Source organism: Thermobia domestica, chromosome 12 (genome assembly GCF_964235325.1).
Source record: "Thermobia domestica chromosome 12, izTheDome1.hap1.1, whole genome shotgun sequence".
Classification (NCBI taxonomy): Eukaryota; Metazoa; Arthropoda; class Insecta; order Zygentoma; family Lepismatidae; genus Thermobia; species Thermobia domestica.
In genome coordinates this window covers 224521337-224547909 of record NC_137465.1, presented here as the reverse complement: position 1 = coordinate 224547909, position 26573 = coordinate 224521337, and positions in this window count along the sequence as shown.

Below are 26573 nucleotides of genomic sequence, written 5' to 3'. Positions count from 1 at the left end.
CGGCCAACATAGCTCTAAATGTCACTTTAGCAAGCAATCCTTCCAACCCGATGCATAAGTGTCTTCGTAAGGTGGTGTTTTATTATAGTATTGAGAGTATTATATTAAATAATACTCTGCCGTATTCGGAGAAGCAACGGAGAAAAATATTTTCATAAGTATTAAGAAAATTTTTTTCATTATGGTTTTGAGAAAATCGAGATTTTTTCTGTGGTCGTTAGATAGCAACCATAAATGGCACTATGTTCTTCAAGTGTTAATTGTTATTAAATATCATTATCAGGGTGGAGATTTTTAAATGGAATTTTCATAGAAGAAAGAGAAGGGAAATGTCTTTATAATAAGGTAATGAAAGGGCAGAGAAGTTGCTATTTCCCTCAACTATTTTGTCAATCACTCTTCTAATTGAAAACAACTGATTATTATTATGTTATACATTTTATCTTTCTGTATATTTAGTAGAGCACATACCTACGTAAGCCTGTTTCTATTTTCAGGTAGAATAGCCCTGTACAAAACAACGAAGGTGAAAATTTACGAATAATAAGTACAATATTACCTTAGAACGAAACTTGCTTTTAACCAACGTGCTATTTGCAAAAGAAAAGTGAAACTGAAAATTGCATGATGTTTGTAAGAAGACGCTTCTATTATTTGTATTGTACAGCTTCAATAAAACGAAATAGAAAACTTAAAGTAAAATACGATTTTTGATAGACTTGTTGGAATAAAAGTTTAGCAAGTAGCAGTGTAAAAAAATTAACGAGAAGGAACTAGGGTAAATTAAGGGAGTAACGGAACAGAGACCTCCAAAATAGAGAAAGGGTACTGGGAAGTGATTTGAAGTAACATCTGGACGCAAGATTTGACACTCTTAGACAGTCCTTTTTGCTCTAAAAGAAAAGAAGTGCTTAACTGAAAATTTTGGCCTTAGTAATTGTTGTTAACATTAAATGCAATTGTAGTTGAGCAAAAGATAAAGTAACAAGCACGCAAGAAAGTGTAATATTTTTAAAATATTGTTGGGAAAACTAACCTAAATGTGAAGCCCAAGTAGGCCTATTTGTTATTTGTAATCTATAATGAGTTTGTAGAGAAAGTTAGCGTAATGAATTGTATAGATGGCGGGAAAGATATTGTTGGGAAAACTAACCTAAATGTGAAGCCCAAGTAGGCCTATTTGTTATTTGTAATCTATAATGAGTTTGTAGAGAAAGTTAGCGTAATGAATTGTATAGATGGCGGGGAAGATAGCCTTACTATAGCGCTGTAGTGTAATCTACAGAACTAGATCGATTCGAAATTTCGTCAAAGGTTATAAGTTTCAATTGTGAAGCTGAAATCAAACTGGTCTGATTAAAATTATGTATTATCGAGTTTAGTGAAAAGTGAATAGATAACACTGTTCAACAACGAAAATGTAAATTGAACAAAATCAGCTAATTCTTATTGATTTGGTGGTGCTGATCACGAATTTGAAAGTTATTTTCGAATATTAGCTCTACTTTTCGTTTCACAGGCATGTCTAATAATAATGCTTTAACAGGCATGTCTAATAATAATGCTTTAAAAATAAATATATTCGCTTCGTTTGGGGTAAAATGTTACACTGATACGGCAACACTGGAGAAACTATATGAACGCTTGGTTTCATTGTGTTCCTTATCTCAGTAGTGTTCTGCTATTGTTAGAAAAGACAGGTTTAGTGCAGTTATCAGCGTTTTGGGTGTGACGTTTTTGTAGTGCAGGACATAAAAATACAACTACAAGTACGCAAAAATACTGGTATTTCGAATGTGTATTTTTCAAGTGACATTTTGAGGATTTCAATAAACAAAAATGCCGCGAAATTGTGTAAACAGTGCGGATAGCTTCTGCTACGTGTGTGGGGAAGTGACATTTTCCTCACAAAAGCAGACTATAACACCACTAATAAGAAAAGCCTATCAATATTACTTTGGTTGTAAAATTGGAGACCAAGATAAATCTTGGGCACCCCACATTGTGTGTAACACTTGTACCAGCAATCTAAGAAACTGGATTAAGGGGAAGGGGCGCTCAATGCCTTTTGCAGTGCCCATGATTTGGAGGGAGCCAAGCGACCACATCAGAGACTGTTATTTTTGTATGGTTCCTTCCGTCAAGAAGGGAATTTCCACGAAGAAGAAGCGGGACTTGATCTATCCTAACATTCCTTCTGCAATGCGCCCTGTTCCACATGGAGAAGGACTACCTGTTCCTGACCCACCTAAAGAATACGATCTTTTTTCTGATGATGATCAAGAAGTTGAAGCTCCTGAATCAAGTAGGCCTACTTCGAAGGATTCTACGTTTGTTATAGAAGAACCTCCATGTGAACCACATAGACTTACTCAAGAGGAACTAAGTGATCTAATCAGAGACTTGGACCTCTCGAAAAGCAAAGCCGAAATTTTAGCCTCACGCTTGAAGCAATGGAATTTATTGCAGGAAAAAGTAAATATTTCAGTGTATCGGAATAGGGAGATGATGTTCACTTCATTTTTTACTATGGAAGACACACTTGTGGCATGTACAGATGTAAATGGTCTCATGAGGGCACTTAAAATTAATTACGAACCTACGGAGTGGAGCCACGATTTTCAGTGGCTCATTTGTGGTGACCTTAAAGTAATAGCACTGTTGCTAGGTATGCAGTTAGGGTATACAAAGTATTGTTGCTTTATATGTGAATGGGACAGTAGAGATCGTGGATCTCATTACCGCAAAAGTGATTGGAGTACCAGAGAAACTCTTCAGCCGGGAGTGAAAAATGTGCAGCATGAACCACTGGTAGATCGATTTTGCTTCCCCCTCTACATATTAAATTAGGTTTTATGAAAAGTTTTGTTAAGAGCATGAACCAAGAGGATGAGACCTATAAGTACCTAAGAGAATAATTCCCTCGATTAAGTGATGCCAAAATTAAAGAGGGTGTTTTCATAGGGCCACAGATTAGGCAACTATTCAAAGATCACAAGTTCTACGAAATTCTCCAAGGTGAGGAGAAAGCTGCGTGGAAAAGCTTGAAGAGTGTTTGTTCACTGTTCTTGGGAAACACCGAGCAACAAATTACAAACAACTGGTAGCAAAGTTGTTATTGTGCTACGAAAATCTTGGTTGCAATATGTCTCTGAAACTCCACTTTCTTCATTCACATCTAGACTTCTTTCCCGAAGATTGTGGAGCAGTAAGTGACGAACATGGTGAGCGTTTCCATCAAGATATTGCAGCCATGGAGAAGAGATATGAGGGAAAGTGGAGTTCTAACATATTGGCCGACTGCTGTTGGACTATTGCAAGGAATGCTCCAGATGTAACCTACAAAAGGCAAGCCAAGCGAAGACGCTCAAAATAAAATAAACATAATCCTGTACAAGGGATCACTTGAAACTTTTGTCTGCATTGCAGTGTAGTTCTTGCACAGAAAGGTATTTGTACATATTTTTCATGTTTTGATGTCTGTATCGCTGTGAAACTGGTATTTGCGCAATTTTGAAAAAGAAAGTACAAGGGTATAGAAAGCTATAGGTTAGGGTACTTCTTAACTCCCCAGCTTATCACATCACAGTGAAATAGATAAAAAAAAGTGAAATGTAGGTTTTTACAAGGATTTGCTTAAATGTTCTACAAATATTAATACATTTGTATATATACAGCTACTGTTGTAAGGGCGTTTTTTTTTCACAACCTGAGCTAAGAAAATTCTTCTATTATCATTTCCTTTCATATTATGCTTAAATGAATGTAAAAATCGCAATTTTAAAGAATTTACATACTTTCGATCAAAATTTTTTGAACAGTGTAATCTTAGATATAATAGTTACTTTATAGTAATTGTTCGTGAAAGTAAAAAAGAAAGCCATAACAATATTGTGGTATGATACCAGTTAAGAATTATATTTGGTGAGTGTTTTTTTCTTAATTTTATGTATTTTTCTTGAAATGAGTGTACAAAGATTGTAAATTATTTAGTGGTTTCATGATTGAACTTGCGTCTAATAGAGCTTGCCTTATAAAGAACAATTAGTTAAATGCTTGAATATCAATCATATTAGGAGATAGGTTTTATGTTTATGAAATTTTAAATTGGATTATATGTTAAATCACTCGGTTTTGGATCAGTTATACTCTTGTTGTTCGTTTTAAATTTGAGGAAAAAATTATATTAAAATTGCATTAATTAGAACTTTGCTTACTCATTTCACCATTTTAAACGTTCATAATATTAGAGTAACCCAAGATTATGATTTTGGATTTAGTTCTTTATGCATATATAAATATTTTGAAAAGTTCAATCTGTTCTATGCAATTCTTACATAATTTCTGCCAGAAAATTATTTGTGGAGGGAGCTATTTATTCCTCCTCGGCCAGTGACGTTGCGGTAGTAGATCACCATTACTTAACGCACGTTACAGATCATATATTAAATACATTCGCGAATTAAAAGGTGAGTTTATAAGAATACTGCAAGGATCCATATAAACACATGAACTATAAACTAAATGGTTTTACTATAAACACGTGTTTTTACAATTATAAACAAACAATGACAGACGACAGAAGGAAACTACACTTTAAGGAGAAAACGAAGAGAAGGTGGAAAGCCACGAAGAAATACGACAACGCCTTCACGAGTCATCCCTCCAAAAGGACGTCTATATAAGCGAACGACGGAATTAAGAAGTTAAGAGTGCCAGTGCTGATCATTTATCTACAAAAGCTACTCCCTTTAATACCTATTCCTGTTGCTGCTATGAGCTATGGAGCATAACCTATCCAGTCTGAGACAACTGCGGGCAAAGACAAACATCCTATCTATCCGAAGGCAGCATCGTATGTCGGAGGGAATTGTTGATAACCTACACTGAAAGCATTTCAAAGTAATCAAAGACATACAAAATTCCAAAAACTTTGCACAACAGTTCATATAAGTCATTTTTTAATAATAAAAGAGTGAATGTTTAAATTCAAGTTTTCATTATTTCTACTTTACCTACAGAATATTACAACAATACTTACGTTTTAATTTTATTGTATTTCAAAGAAATAAATAGTTTTTCGTTTCGACGGCATCATTATTTTTTTCAGATAAAACTCCTGGCCCTAGAAATCTTTAAAACATTTTGCTAGTCAGTAATACTAAATAATTAGTCAGTTCGTTTAAAACAAGCGAGAAAATATAGACTAAATCACAGTTTACGAAACGAAATTCAGTCCCTCAGCTCAGATATAATAATTTAAAATATGTGCAGTTGTGTTATTACCTTGGTCTATAGTACTTAAAGCTACTTTGATATACCGTTCCCCAGATGTAACTAATTTTGAATACTCTAAAATCCTCATAGAGCAATTATGTTAATACTATAAAAAGCAATTGAAACATCCAAGAGAGGGGGAAGTACCAGAGGGAGAACCCAGTACTATACAACAGTTAGAGTAATTAATAAATTAGATCTTTTTCCATGACTGTGGTTATAACTTGTTTCATTTTGGAATTGGTAAATGGATAGGTCTCGAGATAATCACTTATTTGTCGGTTGCGTGTGATATTTTACACTAAAATATTGGAAGGTAAAATTTCTGTAAAAAATTAGTAAATTTACAGCCAATCGATAACAGGAATAACGGTTGTTTATTAAATCACTAGCACTATACCAGGAAATACGGGTTATAAATACTTTGAAACTTAATTTCCGGCAATTATGCTCTTTAGACCTCAGGAGATGATTGGTTGTTAAAACAAAACGTCTATGAAACAAATGGAAGCATGTAAATGTCGGAGGAAATTGGAGTATCTGGATAAAGAAACAATGCCACGATACTGTCCACGACAGAAAGAAAGCATATGCAAGAAATTGTAGTATCATTTCTATGGTATTGTTGATACAACTAACCTAGGTGTGACGCGTATATAAACTCATACGGTCTGAGATGATTACCAATATTCTAAATTAAACTTATTTGGTTTTGTTTCCAGTAAAATAGATAACAAAACTATTATTCCCTTACATTATTTATCTAGACTGTTGTCATGTAATCTTGACATGTTGTTAAATCTGACACAACTTCTAAATGACAAGTGACATTATGATCATTAAATTATTCAATTTTACTTCTACGCAATACGTTAGAAGTCACAGAGTGTAAAATACGGAAAATCATTATTAACTAACTCTATGGCCTACGGAACCCTAACATCCAATGCCTTTCACAAAAGCTCTCCCTTGACTTCTGCTCTTAACCAACTGTATCCAATTTCTACTCTGTATTTCTATTTCTGTGGATCATTTAAACAATAATAACTTCATGGCATTTTCTCATAGCACTCTTCCTATTCAACACGAGATTATTCGTACCTTGGAGTTATGTTTCTAATTAGAATCTTCCTGTTCTGTATGTGTAAATCTGTATCTACATTATCTACGTTCCTCTTGCTGCGGCTGTATCTCACTCAGTTCACACACAAGGTTGAGCATTTTAAAGTGATTTTCGAAACTTACAACCTCCTTCATATATAAATAGTTGAAATATTGTCTATAACGCTGATTTTCTCATAAACGGGTTGAGCAGAACACTTCTCTTCCAGACTGGTGTTTTAATCTTTTAGACTGGCCAGTAACTTCCCGGTATTTTGGTGTGTGCACGCTTCTCAAACGGAAAAACTCACTCTATGCCATATCAAGTAAATCAAGTAAAATTTAATAATCACAATGCTCACTTGTCATTTAGAATTTAATTGTGAAAGCGCCGAAAATATAACACCATTCCGAAACAACAGATTAGATAAGTAAGTATAAATTGTACAAGTTTTGTACGGAAGCCGACGCTTTTTTTTTTAGCTTTCCTAGATGATATAGTAACTTGATGTATAAGTTACTATATCATCTAGGAAAATAATTTAATTTATTAAAATATAATTATAGACCTACTTTTATCTGCGCTAATTTACTAATGTTGTTTTCTACATTGAAATTTTTCACATTTCATTCCTTGTTGTTTATTTCATAGAAAAACAAAATACTGCTCGCAACGGAGAGCTTCCAGCAGAAATCTGCCATAAGAAGACATTAGTAAAGAAACCATCAATCAATAACAAATTTCACTTCAAAAATTAAAATAGCTCTCTCATTCTAAGTGATATTAAAATGATTCTTATATCGCCTTAAAGATCGTGGAACGTTCTAGAATCACAACGTCAAAATATGTTTTTAGGGCCGTCGCGTGGGTGATTGCCCGACCGGAGGGGACGCCGGGACGACAAATCAACAAAATTCAAGGAATTCAGATTATGTTGGTAAATGATTTTTTTAAAAAAAATTGATGTTAATTCAAATATTTTAATAATGATCAGGCCACGGCAAAGAAAAATGTATTTATTAATTTATTTCATAAGGTCAACACGACAAATTTAGTGGCCAGTTATAATGTCGTGTACATACTTATCTAATATACACTATTGTACACTCATGTCCAAAATGATTGTCGCATTTCTATAAATATGTTGTTGTAGGAATATAATTTGATAACAAATTCGCCCGGTATTTCTTATAATGTTAGTAAGTGTATAATCGGTAAAGACGTGTATGTGGAAAATTTCATGTCAAAAGAGCAGTAAATAAGAACAATAAAATGAAAATAAAACTTTCTTGTTCATTTAGCAACATTTTGTTTTACTCATTCTAATTTTCAGATTTATATTTCTTTTCCTATGAAATTTATCACAAATATACATTTCCCAATTATATACATAACATCAGTATTAAAAGTACCCTGTAAAATCATTATCAAATTATATTCTTACGACAAGACAGTTATAGATATGTGACAATAATTTTGGACATGTGTGTACATACATTATTATACACACACAGTCAAACATCGTTTAATTGTGCAGACTTTATTTCCTGACAATTGTTTTGAACTTGTTTTTGGACATACTAAATACATCTACTACATGAAATCTAATCGTTTCGTTATATGAAGCACACATTCTCCACACAGGAGATTTATGTCATGTTAGTTCTTGCTTTTCTACAGTAGAATGTCTCCGTATTTGCTATTCTAGTGTTACCCGTTGGAACACGTAAAAATAGCATACTTCTGAATTTAATAATCTTCTGAAACTAATTCTGGACAATCAATTTTACTGTTCAATAATTTATGTAAGAACAACAAATCAAATCCTTTCTCCTCTCTTCTGATGTTTGAAAATTAAAATTCGTTACTAAGTCTTCTTAGGGGACATACTTTGGATATTGAAACCGATTTTCTTGCATGCAAGCATTTTTAAAAATTTAAACTGTATATTTTCTATTGCATCAGAGTTTTTAGTGACATTTACTGTCTAAACAATTCAACAATATTCTAATTTTGACTTCACATATGAAAGATATAACCTTATAAATGTTGATTCTTTGTAGAAATTCTGTCCTATCCTATAAGTTACAAACCTAGGTTTCTATATGTACTATTCATTATTGCGTCAACGTGTTGAACATAGGTTAATGTGTTATGAAATGTAACACCTAGATCTTTGATAGTATTTGAGGTAAACACGGATGTGCCACTTATTGTAGACCCTATAGGTAAAGTTAACTGGAATTTCTTTCCTCGTGAAAGATACAGATTTAAATTTGGACACATTCAGAACTAGTTTAATTTTATCACACCATATTTGAACTCTCTGTAGATCTTGTTGAAGTTTCACATAGTCATCAATTGAACTTACTTTAGAGTATAATTTGAGATCATCGGAAAAAAAAAAAGATGAACTTGAGAAGTTTTAATACACAGAGGAATATCATCAATAACAAGAAGACACAACAGGAGACCAAGATTAGATCCTTGAGGGACTCCCGACAGAGTATTGTACTGAATATTACCGGTAATGTATTTTATCGTCTAGGATTATTCAACTGAAACTCTCTCCTGTCCACTATGAGAAGAGTTTTTTTTTTAATCTTGGAATTTAATATTGTATCATTATTTGTTATTACTATGTTGATGCAGGCACGTAGCCAAGGGGTGGGTCCGGGGGGTCCGGACCCCCCCCCCTTCGGATCCAGAAATGAACAATATTAAGGAAGGATCAAACAAAAAGAAACGAGAAAAAGATAAATCAACGTGAAAAGTATAAAGCTACAGCAAGCGTTTGGTTACTCTTTCTTATGAGGAGCTTTGTGTGGAGGAAACGGAGGGGGGGGGGGGCTGAATGTCCTAACAAACTAATATCGATATGTTGCCAGTAAAATAGTTTAAATTGATCTATCACCTGGTGTGTAACCACAGTATTCCATGACACCCCCCCCCCCATAACTAAATCCTGGCTAAACGAACGAATATATATTGCCAGTAAAATAGTTTAGAATGATGAGCACCTGGTGTGATAACCACAGTATTTCGTCACGGACCCCCCCTAATGCGAAATCCTGGCTACGCGCCTGGTTGATGTGTATCAAGTTCAAACTAAACAAGAATAGCACTCGATTTCAATAATTCAAAACCATGTTTTCATTAACTTTTAAGTTTTAAATACATACGCCATTCACTTTTTAAAAAATGACATAATACCAACTTGTTTTATCTTAGATTATGATCATACATTCCATATTTAAATCTAAGAATAGAGAATAAACTCTGTTTATTTTTTATAACACCCTGTGGGGAGAAAGGGGCACCTGGAAATTCTCGCCCTGGGCGATTACAACCCACACGACGGCCCTGTATGTTTCGTTAGTTTATAGTTACTTTAATATTTATACCTATAAGTTAAAATATATAATGGAATGCAACTGTGATCGGTATGAACAAATTATCCTATTTTATACATTTTGCAATTCATTTCCTTGCACTTGGTGCCAAAAAAAATTTTCCTATCTCTGTGAGAAGTTAAATTCGTTTTTAAGATTGCCCTTCAAATTCTGACAGCAGCCATATTGATGACGTATATCTTCTAAACCCGTAACTGGATTCTTTTGAGACTTTCTGTGAGGAATATCTTTTAAGCAGTATACTTCGTATTCTAGCAAGTTTTGTTTTAGTCCTTTTCAGTGGCAGATCCAGGGGGGCGATCGGGGCGATAGCTCCTTCCTAGAAGGGGGAAGATTATTTTTAAATTTTACATATAAATAAAACCCATACCAGAGTTTGAAGATCTTTAAAACTAGCTCTCAGTAGCAGTCTTACAACCCCCCGCTCCGCCAGAGGTCCGTCCTGGATCCGCCCCTGTTCCTTTTTATATCTAGGTTGACTCCTTTCCCTGTATTTACGTTACCAAATGAGCCTTCTATTGATTCTCCTTTTCCATTAACAAATAACTCAACAGATGGCACATGCTCCATAAATAAGTCAAAGAAGATTATTCAGGCTAACTTTAAAAGGTTTTTACATAAAAAATAAAATAACATAATTACCGTTATTCATGTATTTAACTCGCTTATAATTTACTTTCAATTTACTTACTTTCCGAGTAAAAACTTTTATAATAATTCGGTTTCTGGAAGTGACTTATTTAAAGAAATCAATTGATAAACAAATAAACGACCTAAGAAGTGCGAATCAGTTGTACCATATACTCTCGTACATAATATCGATTATTTTTAAAGTCATTTCTTTCCACGCTGACGATAACGTGAAAAAAAAATCCACAATAAAGTAATGGTCTGCTCACTTAGCAACAACTGGCCGTCAATCATTTTTACATATCATTTTACTCTTTATAGACACTTTCTGTAAAGATAAGACTTCCTATTAAATAGTACGCTTAGTAAACTACCTCCCGGGCCAGTTTGACCTTGTACTTAACGGTCGATCACGGCGATTACACGCACTTATTGTTTGGGTTGTGAAAATATTGCAAGATTTACGACTCACCTTTGTATAAATGGACGAATTAAGAACTTTCTGGATTTGTAACGTCGATTAAACATAAAACCCAATTATTATTAGTATTTATAAGACCAAAACTGTTTTGAGAAGTCTAAAATAACGCTATTAAGAACATGTTAATTAAATAACACTAGATAAGATGTTAGCACGTTTCCTTTACTTAGAGAAAATGTTTAATTCTTCTCGATAAATCATTCTACACACACACACACACACACACATACAAAGTTGTTCAAGATAGGCTTTTAAATGTAATTAATGAATATTCTTATCATATATTCGGGTTTTTTGGTAACAATATACCGCAGCCATATCATATCCCTTTTGGAATATAAATACAAACAGTGTCGGATCAGAGCTGCAATTCAAAAGAGAACAATATTCATTTAAAGAATAAAAATACAAGCACCGGTAAGAAACTGGCATTTTAATTCAGATCACGAACTCCTATTCCGTGCGTGGATCCGTTTATCTTTCAATTCTCCTGTGAATACTACGTTCATAGGGAATACTTCTGGATTGCTTTATTGTTATGTTTCACACTGCTTTGTTTCTGCTGATATGCGTAGAATGCCAGAGCATTACAGATTACTTTTCTTTAAAAAAAGAATCACATTTGAACCTTTTTATAGGGTTTCGAAAAGAAATATAACTACTACACAGAAATATAACCATTCGCTTGAAAAGGAATGTTTTACATTTGTGAATAAAAATCAAAATAATTAATTTATAATTTGTCTGTAAGTTACTACGAAAGCGAACCATAAAGTTAAAAAAAATCATCAAGCTTTGAATCTGAGGGTTTTAAGTTGTGAGATCAATTACAGATACTCATCAAAAGAAGATAAATTACAGATACTCATCAAAGAAAGAGAAATTCCAGATACTCATAAAAAAGAGCAATTACAGATACTCATCGAAAGAAGAGAAACTATATATACTCATCAAAAGAAGAGACCTCAGATACTCATAAAGAGAGGAGAAATTTCAGATACTCATCAAAAGAAGAGAAACTATAGATACTCATCCAAAGAAGATACCTTACAGATACTCATAGAGAGAAAGGAGAAATTAGGGATACTTATCATAAGAAGAGAAACTACAGATACTCATCAAAAGAAGAGAAATTACAGATAATCATCAAAAGAAGAGACCTTACAGATACTCATAAAAAGAGAAGAAATTTCAGATACTTATCAAAAGAAGAGAAACTACAGATACTCATCAAAAGAAGATACCTTACAGATACTCATAGAGAGAGAGGAGAAATTACAGATACTCATCGTAAGAAGATAAACTACAGATACTCATCAAAAGAAGAGAAATTACAGATACTCATCAAAAGAAGATACCTTAAAAATACTCATAAAGGGAGGAGAAATGTCAGATACTCATCAAAAGAAGAGAAACTACAGATACTCATCAAAAGAGTTGAGTTGAGTTGATTTTAGTTTAGCGTCCCTTTCAGCAGCGAGGCTATATGAGACGTGGACCTACTGATTAACGTGGAATCCGAACGACATGATACTCATCAAAAGAAGATACCTTGCAGATACTCATAGAGAGAGAGGAGAAATTACAGATACTCATCCTAAGAAGAGAAACTACAGATACTCATCAAAAGAAGAGAAATTACAGATACTCATCAAAAGAAGAGAAACTATAGATACTCATCAAAAGAAGAAAAACTATAGATACTCATCAAAAGAAGAAAAATTACAGATATTCATGAAGAGAAGAGAAATGATAGATATTCATCATAAGAAGAGGATCAAAGATACTCATGAAAAGAAGATAAATTACAGATACTTATAAAAAAAGGGAGGAGAAATGTCAGATACTCATAAAGAGAGGAGAAAACACGGATACATATCAAAAGAAGAGAAATTACAGATGCTTAAAAAAAAGAGCAATTAGGTACTCACGAAAAGAAGAGAATTTACAGGTACTCATCTATTAATTTTTTTAAGTATCTGTATTGAATATTTATGCATTGTAACTGTTTTGTGTTAGTAAGGATTCGAGTGTGCAATACAACATATTTTCATGGTACAATATCGGGGAACTCTCCAATTTTCATAAAGGAGAAGTTACGAGGTTAGAGCACTGAGGCAAGTGCAGTTGTCAGGCACACAAATCATCATAAAAATCAAGTCTCTCATTACGTGACGTTCCCAACCAGGAGACCAAAATTACAAGATGACGTCATCATTCCCGGAAACTACTTATATAAAATTATACAATAAGAAATTTCATGTTCGCTTTTATTAATACTGTAATATCTCGTAGATAGTTTTGTTTGTAAACAGTAACATGTGCTTTTATTTACAAACAATGCTAGGTACATTTACTACAAGCTGCTACAGAAGCAGACCCTGAACCATTAGCACCACTACTCATCACGTGATGGAGAAGAAACACAGCGCCTCTGCTACGCTGGTGCAGCTATAAAATTTAGCAGATTAACGCTACGGGTATTAGTCAGTCCTTGGCTGGTTAAATCCCCTCCCTTAGTTTGCAGTGGAAATCTGGGAAAACCTTAACCTAACCCAAGTCTTTTAGCTGGTAGTGGAGCGCTAAGGCCTTCGTTTCCCACTTAGCTTGCAGCGAAGCACTGAGAATCCTATACCATCTCAGTCAGCTTGAAGTACAGCATTGTGAGGAATCCTTTCCTTGGCCATCTGGTCTTGGGATACCTGTTCAAACTAAACGTTAGAAAACTTTTATGCTTATTTTAGTGGAATTGTAAGATACCTTGCTACATAAGTTTTATCTATAGGCTTTAATTATGTAAATACGTTTGTAATTATTCCTTAATATTCTGTTTCATATTTTTTATTTCTTTTGCATTATTGTTATGACATATTTCTGTTCAATTCTGTTTTTGTTTTCAACTATTGTTACATGTTTCAGCGTAAAATGACCAACATACGGTACTTTATCTGGATGCAGGGGTAAAAGTGGATCTGAAAAGGTAGGGTACGGCTGACGCCATGCCGTCCTCCATGACAATCTTTGTCCATTGTAATTTTTTAGTAAGTCGGGGGACATCATAGATATTTTTGGTAGTGGAGAAAAGAAGAGTGTCCTCCCGCGTTCCCCCTTATTTTTAGTGGCTATACCATATAACTAACTAAAGAAATAAATCTCGATTTACGTTTATCTCTTGTTCTAGAGGCGGAATTAGGTAAAGTTCTAATTTACTATTATTCTAGAATTTTCAATATCTTGAAGCATTTTGAATTTCTGAGAGCATTTCGAAATATCAAAGTTCGACTTACCTAATACACTATAAACTTAGTAAAATTATAACTATAGATTTATATTAATCTGGTTGAAATTTTTAACTTTTCCTGTTGTGAAATTCTCCAAAACACAAATAGATATACAGTATTTTTCAAAACATCAACAATAACATCATTGTAGTTGATGAACTGGAACTGTGAGACCGACGCTTGTGTACGCAATAGAGATGGGGAGGGGATATCGGGATGGTCTTCCTTTTTAGTGGGAATTTTTTTTTCGTAGCTAGATTGCTGGGTAAAGTATATGGGATTTCGGTTTCCCCTGGGAAAATGTACATGCGGTTTTTCAGATAACGAGCGCTGAAAGGGACACACGCTAAAATGGCCGGCAGTGACACAATTGGGCGCAAAAAGAAAGAAAAAAAAGTAAAACTTTTAAAATGTGTGAAGAGAATGACAATATAATGTCACGCTTCTCTTGGGACGGAACCACTAACCGTACAAACCACAATACGTGAACAAAAGATTATTTTTTCGTTAAGTGACAACTATCTTTTTTTTTTTTTTTCATTTTACCACCTTTGTCACTCATGCTTAATAATGGAAGCATACACACACACATGCATTGCCGGAAAGTACATATTTAGATAAGTATGATAGCTTTAGCTACGCATTACAAATATTTGAAATACTCATGTAAGTGGTGTATCTGACTGTATCTAAAATGTCAAACAAAACTGAACACTTTCTGAAGTAAATTATCAATTTTTTTCTATCATGTCTTACTTAAGCCTCCGAAATAGGGTCATTAATTTTCTCCTCATCACAGAAACCGTTAATCAAAAGTAATATTTTCTTTTATATATATGTCAAATGCCATATATGGTCCTACTCCTTGTTTCTTTGGGCAAAAATAAAATTTAGATAGCCTGTTGAAATACTTTTTTTTTTGTGTCAAAATATGCTTGTTTAAGAGTCCCCATCAGTGCGAAATTAAAATACCGCTAACTTTACAGTAATTATGTAATATCTTCAAATAGACAAAAGGTTATCCAAAAGTGGAACAAGAGCATGCTAGATAATATTTCTTTACATGACATATCGTTATCACAACTCACTTATCTGCTTTCGATTTCCAACCATTTAGAAAATTGCCATCTATTTTCGCGTTTCTAAATGGCTGCAAACGGAAATCTACTAGGTGACTCATGCAAAATAATATTGTCTAGCGCGCTCTTGTTCCACATTTCGATTATGTTTTATCTATTTGGAGATATCATATAATTACTGTAAAATTAAAGGTATTTTAATTTCGCAGTGATTAGGCCTCGTAAGTGCTAGTGGAAACAAAAGCCTGATAGAAAATTTTTCTTGCATAAAAGATTCTAGATACGTTAGATTTTAGATACGTGTGTTAGATTCTGATACGTTACAATATTGTGCAAGAGTAGAGTTTTGACTCGGAAGGTTTCCCAGAATATACTGGCATATTTCTTTCAGTGACGACTATCAGAAAAATGTTCTTTGTAAAAATCACAACTGCAAACCATGATGATTAAAAATGAGGCATCATTGTTGCAGAAAAGAAACACAGGCTCAATTTAATAACATTCTATTTCCTTTTCTATAATTCAGGCGAGAAAGAATATTTAGGGAGTTTCAAAATGTGATGTTCGAGGAAGATAGAGAAGATAAAATGGACACAAAGAGTAACAAAGGAAGATATTTTAAAACAGACAGAAGAGAAGAGAACGCTTTTAGCCGCCATTCTTCGGAGGAAGGCCAATTGAATCGGACACACCTTACGAAGAAATAGTCTTCATAGAAATAGTCTATGGAATACCGCCATAGAAGGAAAGATGGAAAAGAAGCGAGGAATAGGAAGAAGAACACAAAACGCTGAAAAAAAGGACTTGGTCAGAACTACTAAATTTGTTTGGTCAGGTCATTTGGTCACTTTATTTCTTTAGTTTAACCAAAATTTGGTCATTAATACCAAACCTGTTTGGTCATGAACACTATTTTTTTTGAACAAAATATTTGGTTGATTAATTTTGTTATGCGAACCAAATCTTAAGTGATTTGGTTTTCTGACCAAAATGTTTAGTTACAAGGTCACGTGTATTTACTTGATTTCTGAGTAAACATAGCGAGTATGTAGATGTGGATCGCTGTTTGAGCGTATGAGTGAAAGTTTATGGTGTTTCTACCGAAAAAAAAGACCAAGTTTAATTAACAATCACAAGTTTACACCGCTTGGAATTCAAAGGACGTGTTTGAAACAGACTTATGTCTGCACTATCCAACTTTCAACACCAAGTCCCAGTGATGTGAAGTGACAAGTAATTGTCACTTGGCAGCAACACAATGGATCTCTACGTGAGCAACACATTAAAAAGTTGGAACTAACCGTAGCTAGTCGACGTGTTTCGAGGTAAGCTTACGTTTTCGTATACATTACTTTTTTAGCTTTGAATTTGGCGTAACAAATGCTCCTTGGGTAAACTTTACAATACACGCTCCAGCTGCGCATCGATATGTAAGACCGCTTTAAAAAGGTGTATTACAGTAAGCTAGGGTACAGTAGAGTGAGATAGGGATAATTAGGGTACGAGGTAGGAACGGGTTAGTTTAAGATTAGGGAAGTTTTGACCCATTATCATAGAAATAATAGAGTGTAATTTCTATTTTCATTTTCAATTTAGTACCTATACAAACAGTATTTTGTAATTGCTACCAGATGTTTTGGTCAAGTTCACTAAATGCAGGTTTAGTATTTACAACCAAATTATTTCGTTCCAAGAACCAAACTTGGATAATTTTAACCAAATTTTTTGGTATTCCCAACCAAATCCTACTTATTTGGTCAAAATTACCAAATTCATATTTGGTACTGGTAACCAAATACTAGGTACCTGCAACCAAACAAATCGTAACCAAATGATTTCGTGCTGGTGACCAAACGTTTGGTTGGCGCTATATTAACCAAACGATTTGGTCACCAGCATCTATTTTTTCGTCAATCTGACCAAACCTTTTTCCAGTGTAATTTGATAATTTAAAATGCGGAAGTAAATATTCGGAGTTAAAAGAGAAAGCTGAAGATAGAGAAACATGGAAAAACACATTTCCTGGCCCAAACTGAAAATTAAGAAGAAAAGAAACAAAAAAAAAAACTCACTAGCCCCAGGACTTGCCAAAAGGCATAATAATAATAATAATAATAATAATAATAATAATAATAATAATAATAATAATAATAATAATAATAATAATAATAATAATAATATAATACTATTTGTGCAAATTGTTGGAAAATTATTTTAACACTAGGTATCAGGAAAGTTGCTTGTTGGAAGCGTGTCTTTGTGCCAGGCCCGTATCCAAGAAGGGTCTAGGGATACCGGCCCCCCATAAATTTTTACTGCCCCCCTAAAATTTTCACGGTAGGCTTGCAAATGAATTATAATATGGTCATGAACTATGATATTGTTGGATCGGGCCCCCCTAACTTTAGCCGCCCCCCCCCCTAAATTTTTGGGCTGGCTACCGGCCTGCTTTGTGCTTCTCTGGATAGCAAATAAAACTTGTAAAAGAAGCGCCCACGTAACTATGCGTACACGTCTTCGACACAGGAAATCTCGGTTCAATTCGCGATGGGAGTTCATGTGGTTCGGATCCCACGTTATGTTGTAGGGTCCCGTATTCTATAGTTCGGTGCTGATACGATAAAAACGTTAAAAAAACCAATCCAACCTAACAACCAAAATCTAGAAAAAATAATTTATTTTAATGGTTCTCAAGTATGTAAATGTCTTTTTCCATCTACTACTTCAGTTTCAATTGTTGTATCATCCCTAAGCTTACGCAATTTTTACCATTGGATTTCAATGAACACTTTGGTGGCTAGCTGTCTTAAGAAATGACTAATGGCTCATCAAATTAAAAGGAGAAGTGAGTAATGTGTTACTTGTGTTGTGGTCGCTAAGGTGTGTTATCACATCAAACATTGCAAGCAACAACTGAGCGGTTTCTGTATAATGTCTTTGCAGACTCCTCATTACCTCAACTCTACATAATTCTATATTTTGTGTCTGAAAATTAAAGGGAATTAATATTAACTTCCTATCTTTTCTAATATTCAACCTTTAACACAGCGTTTCCCAACCGGTGTGCCGCGGCACACTGGTGTGCCGTGAATGGGCCGTTGGTGTGCCGCGAGGAAATTGAAACAAAATGATTAATTGTATAGCAATCAAATTGCAAAACGCAGGGAAAATGTATATTTGTATTTCACATTACTATGAACCTCTACTATGAATCCACAATTTTAAGTTTCATACCAGGTTACTGTTCTGTACATTTCTAATGTTGAAAAAAGTATTTGTTATTGTTATGATAATTATTGCTTTTTTATTGTTACTATTTCGTAACTTGAAAACTGAACATATCATTCGATCCTTTCGACAAATTACCTACATTTGTGTTTTAAAAGTAAAAGAAATTTGTTTGTTGGTTCGTTATTTAGTGATCTTCCTTCTTAGTGAAAGGTTGGATACAGTTTTCGAAAAAGAAAGCGTAATTTTAAAAACCTGAGTCCAATATTTGATTGCAATTGTTTTCTGTTTTTAAATTAGAATGAAAAATAATCATAATGAATTAGCATAGGGGAAAACCAGTGATCGAGCTTTCATGTCTGTAAGAACGAGCTCAGAAATCACAGCAAAAATACCACGGTATTTTCTATTTACAAATAATAATATCTATAAGTGTGCCGCAAGAATACAAGTTACACCCGTAGTGTGCCGCAAGTTGAAAAAGGTTGGGAAACGCTGCTTTAACATTTTGTGATTAACTGACGCATATCTATTGGCTAGAAAGTATCAGTTGCTGATTAGCATATACCCAGTACCTAATATATTTTTCTGGATCCCAATGCAGGAAGGTATTTCCAGTGGCGGATCTACAAGATAAAAACTGGAGGGCAGCCAGAAATCAGATTATGATATGTATATCACGAGTTTACAATTTTTCATGGGTCCTGCAGAAGTTTCATACTTAACTCACTTACGATGGATATTATGCATAGGTTGGACGTCCACATGCTGGACCTCCAGTATTGTTTTACACATTGCATAACAGAAAGACCATAAATGAAAGTGTATGTGTATATATAGTGTTTTAAAAATTTTCCAATAAAGAATAAAAGCCAACTTACTATAAACTTTCAAAAATGTATAAATAATAGCTTCAACTATTTTGTCGCTCGAAAACTGGGGGTTAGGCTCGCCATCCCCAGGATAGATCCGCCATTGGGTATTTGAGGGGTTTCCCAATCAGCAACACGTAATGGTTGAAATTGGATGAACGATAGATAGTACTCCCTTTATCATCCGTATAACAACGATTCAGCTTGAATTGATTTAATATATGTAATGTCGAGGCTGATTCTACGAGTCCTTCTCCCTTCATGACCCCTCTCGACAACAATGGTTGCTCTTTCCTTCTAGAGTTCATGAATGGGTAACACATCATTAAAACAAAATAAGTGGGCATATTAGATCTTTTGATTTGAACGAAGATATTTATTGCCCAAACGTTTGATATTTATCATAATGATATATGGATGGGATGTTGCTCTCGTTTCAAGAACAACAAAATAAGTGAACATTCTAGATTTTTTGATTTCAACGAATCATAGTATTTATTACACAAAGTTTTCATAATTATCATAATGATATATTAATGTGATGAGGTTTAGCTCTCGTCTCAGGAACACAATATTAATTGATTTTCTTTTTAATATTTATTTAACACTTCGGAATTATCAAGTATTTTTTAAATACAAATAAAATAGTTAGCATATTTTCTAACAGATAAGATTTGGTGTTGTTTCAAGCAAGTTCTAAAATTATTTGCAAAGAAGTTTATATCCATATGAAAGGCTCAGAAATCAATAACGCAATTATATTAATATAAAATTTCAAAATTACAGGAGAAATTTCATTCTCCACAGTTACTTCCACAGTGAGATGTTTTAATAAATTAATTAATACTACATGAAATTGCAATATGTTCCATTAGACTCACGTAATAAGCCATTCAATAGTACATCTACACTGCATATTGATCTATTATTTGCTATAAATTGTTCATAGGTTCCGGGCTTTGGTCATATGCGTTTCAATTAACTATATAGAAATCAAAATTTATTTCATTTTCCATTTGAACATTGTATCCATAATCATGCATTAATTTCTTAAAATATAATTATTCAAAATTAGCACCGAGAAACCTCGTACAACTTACAAAAATGAAATGAAATGAAATCTTACAGTTTTACGCCCATGTTTATGCCGGCTAGCTAAAGGAAATGGTGATGGTGAGAAATTAATGAAATGGTGCAATGAAGAAAATGGGAGAACCCCAAGAAAAGCCACGCACACGGTGTTGTTCACCACAAAGCGAGTTGGGATCGAACTAAGGACTCCAAACACCAGAAGTGAACACTAACACTGAGCCATCGCTGCACTTTCAACTTACAAACAGAGCTAATATGATGCACTACCAGGACCAGATTTAGGGGGGTTGCAAAGGTGCACATGGACCCCCCTTCGTTGTAAATATACACTACCTAAAGTGAGAAGGCAGCAGTGAGTTTTGCAAAATCAATAGTTTCAGTCAACTTTCTGAAGGTTGAAGGAAAATAATTCTCCGAGAGCAGATACTTAGTATTTCCTGGGCAACTAACTCCTCATTCACATCACAGATGTCTAAAGGCATTTTAAAAAACTCAAATTTAATTCAAATGTACTGGCTGTTATTTGGTGCACCCCCTCAGAAAATCCTGGATCCGGCCCTGTGCACTACTATTAAGAACTAAATCAGAAGTTGACTCTTTTGTGGACAAATATTCTGCTTGCTATGTATTAATTAATTTCATTGCGATAAAATAGATCAACGGATTGTAGTTGTTAAGCACCATTAGAATCCAACCATAGGTTTCGTTCCTATCATCGAGTAATAATATAAACAAACGGAATAGATTAAGTATAAGTCAACCAGAACATAAAATTTAAGTGTATTTTGCTTTCGAAACACAATGTTTCTACGTTGCCAGAACTTATTTGTTTTAACCAATTGTAAATATGCATAATATCAAATATTATTATTAGACTAAGCAACGTGACATAATTTAAGCGTTGTGTAGTGTTTCCTAAGTAGTAGCCATAGTCTCGACGAAGGCCAGCTATAGAAAGTTAAACTCACCGCATGATAATATGTGTGTCACTGTAGGAAGTGAATAAACATCCACACAACATAATTAAACAGTGCACCTAGTCGTACTGTTAAAATTTACTTTTACCTTGTGTGTTGCAAATGAATTCTGCTCCAGCAAATAATTACTCCGTTTTAATTTCGAACAACTATACATTTGCTAACTTGATTCAGATTCAACCTCCTTTTCCACTACAGGCAAAGACTAGTCAATATAAAGGCACGTAATTAATCTTAAATCTTGCCTGTACTTCCCAAAACTTGCCTATATTTCAGTTCAAATTCCTCTTGTGAGATAATTTACCGTAAATAACTCGTATTTCAACTAATTTAGGCGAACTCCCTCGTGGCTAATCTGTTACCGTACTCGCCTTTGGCGTGGAAGACCCAGGTTCGATTCCCGAAGCGAGCTCATATGGTTCGGATTCCACGTTAAGCTGTAGGTCCGTGTCTCGCATTGCCTCACTGCTGAAAGGGACGCTAAATTGAAGATCAAATCAAATCAAAACTAATTTAGGTTGTTGAAATCCGGTAATTTCAATATTGTACTTCCATGACATAACTAACGTTACTTCTATTTTGAAATATCCGTTCGGAATGTTTAATCTCGATCCCAGAATTCCTTTCCCGTTGAATTAAATATTTGATGTTCTGAAGTCTGTCGTCATGGCAACACGTAATGTAATAAATATGATTTGTAATAATAGACAAGATTATGAAAACGTCGTAACTTTTAAATAAATTATTGCTTACTAACATCTACACTATATGGAAAGTATGTATTGCTTATACTAAAGCTGATTATTTAGACTTCAAGTTTTGTTAACTCGTTCGCTGACACTTGACGCCATATGACGTCATTCATACATATTTCCGTGTGCCATTGACGTCATTTGGCGTCAAGAGGTAGTTCTCACTCTAGACATTCTCTGTAAAATGGCACGCAGGTATCAGAGATCTGTACGGGCGCTGGGTCCGAGCCCTCGGGCCTAAGCCCGACCCGGACTCTGGTCTACAAAGCACATATCACTTCTGGCTTGGACCGGGCTCGGGCAGTAAATTTTTATATATAAAATCATATTTCTCGAACCTAACTTTGTAAATATACTGTACAAGGTTATTTATTGTACCGTTCTTTCTGGAAAACTTTTAAAGCACAACTGCAAAATTAAACTTGTAATTGATGTAAATAAAAATACAATTTTGCGTTAATGATTATGTTTCTGTAATTCGGACTTATTTCGGAGTCATTTGGTTATCACACGAACTCAGGCCGAGCTCCTGCCTAAATGCTAAAACATATTTCGGACTCGGGTTGTACTTCACATTATAAATTCACGGCCCGGGAGGGAGCGGGGCTAAAAATACCAGCCTTGTAGACCTCTAGCAGGTAAAGAGTTTTTATACTCTGGTGGCACAGAGAGTTGGTCTGGTCATTTTCTGTATTGTGCTTGCTTTTCGCTAGATGTGGCTAGTTTGTTGCAAAAGGCTAAATGCTGCAAAAGTATAGGTGCCACAGTGGGTTGGGATACTGAAATCAAGACGGCAGAGTTAAAAAAAAATCAATTCTAAAACCAAATTAAAAATCATATGATTTTGTATGGAATACCAACTCTTGCGTATTCATTCGCGCAATATTCTCATGACGTCATCATATTTTCAATGGCTTAAATGGCAAACCTTTAATACGCGAACTACAGCAAAATACTGTATTTGAGATCACTTGAACACTGTAAGACATAAAACTTACACTGTATGGTATATAATTGAACATGAATAATAGGTCCAGTGACTTTTTACAGATTTACAAGTCGTAACTCTCCGTATACTCGAACTTCTGATGGGTCCAACGAAAATACAGGCAAGTAACAACTTGTAAATTTGTAAATGGTGAAATATGTCAATGGCCTAAGAAGTGCTTAAAAGTAATTTCTCTTCCCGTATCCTTATTGGACACATCAAAAGTTCGAATACGTTTTGAACATTCTTAGGCCAGTCCCTATTAACCACAGTCCCTATTAACTAGATTCATTCTAGACATTTTTGTTCAGTGGTAGAACACTTCAGGCCTTATTAAACAGTGCCTAAAATTCAATCTTGAAAAGAAAAGATCCCCACCGCTGATTTATTTCTTTACAGTGCAATTAACAAGCAATATTTAAGGAATTCAAATAGTTGATTCCATCTTCACCATTATTCATCTACTTAAATCGGAAGTGGTATAAATGAAATATTTCGCTTTTAACATTGTAAAAAGACTTTGCAAAGACACATTTGGTAGGACAATTACTTACATGGAATTAGACTTTCTCACACAACCGTTTTTATAATCAAAAAGGTCCGTTACATGTAACATAAGTATCTCTACAATTGTGGTACTGAAACCGAAATAATGTTCTCTAACGGTCTTTTGGTGAATTGAGGGTCCCAAGCCTCAGATAAGTCAAGAAAAATGAAACTCCAGAATCCGAGCAAGATAAGGATTTGCGGTGAAAAATTCCCAGTTCCTATGCAAGTACTCACAGAACCCAAGCAAGCTAAGTAAGCGAGAAACATCATAGCAAAGTTACACTAAGAAGTTGAAGATGGCTATGTTCCTCAGAGTCAGGCCGGTAGCCAGCCCAAAAATGTAGGGGAGGGGCGGCTGAATTTAGGGGGGCCCGATCCAACCATATTATAGTTCATTTGCAAACCTACCGTGAAAACTTCACGGGGGCCAGCAAAAATTTAGTGGTCCCCTAGACCCCCCTAAATACGGGCCTGCTCAGAGCTCATCCTGGCTGAGAGAATTGTATTCGTGACCAGCCAATGACTGATAATTTTTGTACCAGAGCAGCCGCTTTTAAAGCCAATCTTCGGCAGTCTCGTGGAGGGGTGGTGTAGAAAGTCCTCTTCATGTCGTGTTGATAAGGGTGATACCCATCGTCTAATTGTCTGCAGTAATAGTAGAGAAGCACGTGTTTTTTGTTTTGTTTTTTTAATAAATATCAGGCACGCGTAAGATGTAACATGTTTTCTACCATAGACCTAAAGGTCTTAAAGATAGCAGGATATCAACTGTTTTCGAATCTAGAATTCTAAGTTCATATCTCAATGCTAAGTCTCTGAAGCTATTTTTGATTTCTAAGTTCGAATAAATAGTTCCCTCTTTAATATTAGCTCTTTATTGAAGTCGGAAGTTATAAACCAGCTATTTCCAGCTAAAATTTGAATGTTACATCCGGTTGCGTATTTACGATTTTGTTTCGGGGAGGGCTTTGCTAACTTTCGGGGGAGCTTTGCCTGAAAATGTGAAAATTCTGCAAGATATTTCATATACTTTACTATAGTAAGTAAAATTTTGGGGGTGTCTTAAGCCCGGAAGCCGCCCCCTAAATACGCCACTGATTACATCTCATAAAGCAGACCAAACTTGTGTTACTGAATTCGATCCCAGCTTGCGTCTCGTAAACTTTGTGGTGAACAAACACTGTGTGCGTGAGATTTCTAGGAGTTCTCCCACTTTCTTCATTCCACCATTTCATTTATTTCTTAACGTCACACTTTCTCCTTTAGCCTAGCCGGCATAATCGTGGGACGTAAAACTTACAGATTCCATTTTTGTATTATTGAACATGCAAACTTTCCTCCATTCTGGGGAAACGTTTAGTAAGCGCATATACTATTGGAATCTTCTTGTGTTTCCTATTTGAGAAACTAAAATTCTTTATTTCACTATATACGGCACAAGTTTCTTTTTTCATAATTTACAAAAGGGACTAAAACTTCTTCCACTTATAAACTGACTGAATAGTGTGCAAAAATATCAAACATGTTTCTCTCTTCTTTTCAAAATAAACGCAATTATTATTTATACATACTTTTCTCATGCTATCTAAAGAAACCTTACTTTTTTCCCAATCTTTCTAACAACACGAAAAAAAAAATTATATACATACATTTTCTTTTCTATCTGAATTTCATTTTACATCTCTCTTTTATTCTTGTTCCTCCTTTCTTGCTCTTCGTTAACCTTTTATTTATCTCTCTTTTCTCTTTTACTATATATATATATATATATATATATATATATATATATATATATATATATATATATATATATATATATGTGTGTGTGTGTGTGTGTGTGTGCATCATTCTGAAGGTTGTGATACATTATTCCTGTGAGGAAGATTTCTAAGAAGCGGCAAAAGAATTCTCCCGAGACGCTTCCAGATCTGTTTCTGTTAGAGAGAACCATTCTTCATCCTACAAGTAAGACGATGAAAAGCGAAATAAAAACCAGTTTCACAAAAAAATAAATGAAAATAAAGAAGAAAAAAGAAATAACATATGATCCATGCTTCGTATACTACAAGAAGGAAAAAAAATGAAATATAGATGGTGTTTATAAGTTTAGAATTACGTACAAGAAAACATGCCTCAAAAGCCTAATTCTCAATTCTGCTATGTTATTCACGTTTTACGGAGAAAAAATATCTGGAGAAGGAACGTACACTAATCTACAGATCTCACAGAGATGAATAAAATTTGTGGGTGAACATAAATTATCATGAGTAGGTTTTGAGAAAATTGGTATTTAGTTAGTTATGTATTTATTTGAAAGTATAAACAGCTTGTAGAGGTATGTATTGTTTTCACGTGCTACTCTAGAAAACTTTTAAGTTGATCATAAGAAAGTGGGTGAGGGTAGATTTAGATCGAAGTCATACCAACCAACTCACATAGCACAAGTACGTCCACGGGATGTCCGAGACTGAGCCCGCAACGGACGACGGGACATCCCGGGATTATCCGAATGTGTTCCCGGGACATCCACAGGATTTCCGCGGGATATCCAGATGTCCGCTAATATCTCGGGATACGTGATATTCAACGGGACCACGAAGGGATGTCCATTGGTTTTCCCTCGGACCTCCTGTCCCATCTGGGACGTCCCGTGGGCATCCTACATGGGAATCCTTCAGGACGTCCCATGCAGGACATCCATGTGTCTTCTCATTGTCCCGATAATCCCGGGAACCGAATGGGATGATTGGGATCAAAATGGGACATGCCAGGGACGTAGTGTGGTATGTGGGAAGTGTGACGTAATGTCACGTCATATGACCACGGGGTCAAAATGGAACAAAACGATCCCT